Below are 3,585 nucleotides of genomic sequence, written 5' to 3' on the forward strand. Positions count from 1 at the left end.
GAAAGTAGGAAGGATGTGGTAAACCAAAGATAAATGGCATGGCATTCTGCTTCTGAGTTTGTTTTGAAAAGTTATGAAGGTGACGGACCTAGTAAATGGAGAAACGATTTGAGCGATGAATAATTCTACTTCGATTGTGTGCCTGTGCCATAGTGAGAAAACAGAACAGGGTGAGTATGGGAAGTTTCCCAAGCTCTTAAGGAATAATGCCAAATCTACTCAACCTCTCATCATACAGAGTATATTCTGTGAAGCGCTTTGAGAAGTCTCAAAGACGTGATACATTAAATGCAAGGATTATTATTATCATCGTACATAAGATTTTAGTTCCAAGTATAAATCTACTGAATTATAACCAAATGACCTCTGAATGTATCTTCCTTAAATTTCAGTGCCCAAAACTAAATGCATACTCCAAATTAAGCTTGACTAGCCCTTGATAAAGGAGCACCAATTCCTTGCTTTTAAATTCCAGAGCCTTCATTGTAAAGCCAAGCATTATTAGCTTTATTTATTGTTATCTGCATCTGCACATTGATCCTTTGCTCGTCTGCTCCTGATGGTGCTTTCCCATTCAGAATGTATTCACATCCAACAGTATTGTGTCTGTCATTCCCAATTTCATTACCTCTCACCTCAGTTTCTCTAATGCACTCTCCAGCACTTATCATTCACAAAGTACAACTGATTCAAAACTCCACTGACGATATCCTCACCTATACCAAACTCCACACTTCCACCACCCAGTCCTTGGTAGCCGCCACTAGCTCTGTATGTAGGGTGCTATATACAGTAAACTCCTGATAACTCGACCTTGGCTTAACTTGTCACTAATAATAATCATGTAACAATCCTTGCATTGATAAAGCACTGATCACGTAGCTGAGACGTGTAAAAATGCTTCACAGGATATACTGCAAAATGTATTAACTATATCTTGTGGGCGAAACAAGGGAGCCAGTTGCACACAGCAGTGTCCCACAAACAGCCAAAATTGGTGACCAATTTTATTTTGGGGGATTGTTGGCCAAGACTCCTTTATCTTTTTGAATAGTGCCATGGGATCTTTAACATCCACCTGAACAGGCAGATGGGACCCCAATTTAATGTCACATTAAGGATGACACATCCGACAATGCCACACATCCCCAGCACTGCATTGGAGTGTTAGCTTAGACTATGTGATTCCAAGACCCAAGGTGGAGTTTGAACCCATAACCTTCTGACTCAGAGGCGAGAGTGACACAACACTGTACCGGACTGACACAACACTTATGACATCATGCTGTCAATATCCCTGCTGCATTTATTTATGCATTGTATGTATGCTTAATTGTCTCACCACTCTTGATAACGCGTCATTGAGCCCTTTTCCCATGAGTGCTGAGTTATCAGGAGTTTACTGTAAATGGAAGTTGTTGTTGTTGAGTGTATTGCCTCAAACTTTGGTGTGATAAACTCAGCCTATTATAGTTACACTAACTTGCAATGAGAAATATCTTTTGTTGCAATCTTCTGTTGTCTTTTTCAACATTTACTCCCTAGTTATCAGCAACTTGGAAATACCTGTACTCCTCTCTTCCTATATTCAGATCATAATAAAAACCTTGCCTTTGAGTTAGCGCTTTTCACGTCTATTAGACATCGTCTCAAAGCGTTTCCCAGAATATACTGTAAAGTGAATTGACTGTATATTTGTGGGTGAAATGCGGCAACCAATTGCGCACAGCAGTGTCCCACAAACAACCGTGGATTATTATTTTTTTTCTTGAGAGATTATAATCAGACTTGTGGAGTTAAGGAAATTTGCCCAAGGTTTTGCCCTGCTGGGAGTCAAACCCAGGTCTCGTTTGTGCTCTGACCACTGAGATTCAGGACTTTTATACATGGAATAAAGTGTTTTTCGGGTAACACTTGCATGTTCTAAGGCTGTATCACATAAACTTTTACAAGTGTACTTCACAGCTAGATCTGGAAAGGGTTTTATTACAAATTTGTTCAGTAAATGCTGATTTATGTTTCTCAGTACTGAGCCTCATTGATTTTCATAAGAGCACTTCAGAAAACCAGTGTCAATACCCAAACAATAAATTCTTATCTCTAATGATATAATATGACATTGCTATTTAAGTCAGCTCTTTCTTGTAAACTGTTTCTGGTAAATTGTTTCTGATGCACTTAAAAGGGCAAGGCATTTTCACTTATTTCAGATAGATCCCGACAAAACAGAATTGTTCATTGTCGATAAAACAGAATACCTGCTTCTTTTAATGTACTCATAAGTTAATTTTTAAACTGGGATTAAGATTTTTAAAGATAAGTATGTGAACAAAATTTGTCTGAATTATCATTGGTCTCATTTGTCAGTAGTAATTTTACATAAAAATAATTGTTTTTAAGTGCTCTAAGACGCTACCCCACATGAAGGGTACCATACAAATGCAAGTTGTTGTTGATTTTTCAGGTACGTGAAATATTGTTGCTGTGGATAGTGAAATTATCAACTGTGTATGTTGAGTAAAATAAAAATATACATTTTAATATTTACAATTTTTGAGGAAAATTCTACTACTCAATAATTGATAGTATATGACATTGTGGGTCAAAATTAGTTTCCTACAATTCCCATGCATTTTCCTCAACCAGCCTGGCTCAGTTGGTAACACCCTTGTCTCTGAATCCGAAGGTTGTGGCCTCACATTGGGATTTTGAACTAGTCTAGACTGCACTCCCAATACCAACAATCTTCAGATCATAGTTTAAATCGAAGTCCCATCTGCCTATTTAGGTCGATGTTAAATATCCCAAGGCACTTCTCAAAAAGAGAAGGGCTTTTAAAATAAATAAAAAATCACTTTTCACGTCTTCTAAACATCTCAAAGCGTTTCACAGAATATACTGTAAAGTGAATTTACTGTATATTTATGGAAGAAACGCGGCAGTCAAATGCGCACAGCAATTGCGTAATCTCCTGGTGTCCTGGCCAATACAGTATTCCCCCAGATAAAATTATTTATTCACTTTATAGCTGTTTATGGGATGATGCTGGCAACAAATTGGCTGCTGTGTTTTGCCTTCAAAATACAAAGTCACTACACTTTACAGTGCATCTTATCCAAACCAAACTGAGATTTCCATGTATTCCACCTACACATAGAAGTTTCAGAGAGACTGTTGGAATAGAATGCATAGTCCCTCAGGGATGGATCCTGCTTACCTAATTCCGGGAAGTATTAGGTGCAGGTTGGAATGAGACCCCAGAGTCCGCGTAGAGGTACTGGTGAGTCTAAACAGCTAACGTTGTCTTTGTCATTGATAGCACCATCTGGCAAGCTTTCTCGCTGCTTGTCCAGCTAGGACCACCTTACTTAGAGCTTTGGCTTGCAGGGTTAACAGGAGCTGAGTGTGAAGATTTCCTGCCCCCAGTGACTGGTCTGCTCTTCCAAATCCTGCCGATGAGCCAGTGCTGTCATCAGCAGTGCGTTAGAGAATCAGACTACCGATACCCTGGCTCGAATTCAAGATTCCGTTGGCAAGCATGTCACCTTGGAGCCAGTTCAGCTCCAAGGAGACACTGCTGAAATG

The sequence above is a fragment of the Callorhinchus milii genome, unplaced genomic scaffold, assembly GCF_018977255.1.
Source record: "Callorhinchus milii isolate IMCB2004 unplaced genomic scaffold, IMCB_Cmil_1.0 Scaffold16, whole genome shotgun sequence".
NCBI lineage: Eukaryota > Metazoa > Chordata > Chondrichthyes > Chimaeriformes > Callorhinchidae > Callorhinchus > Callorhinchus milii.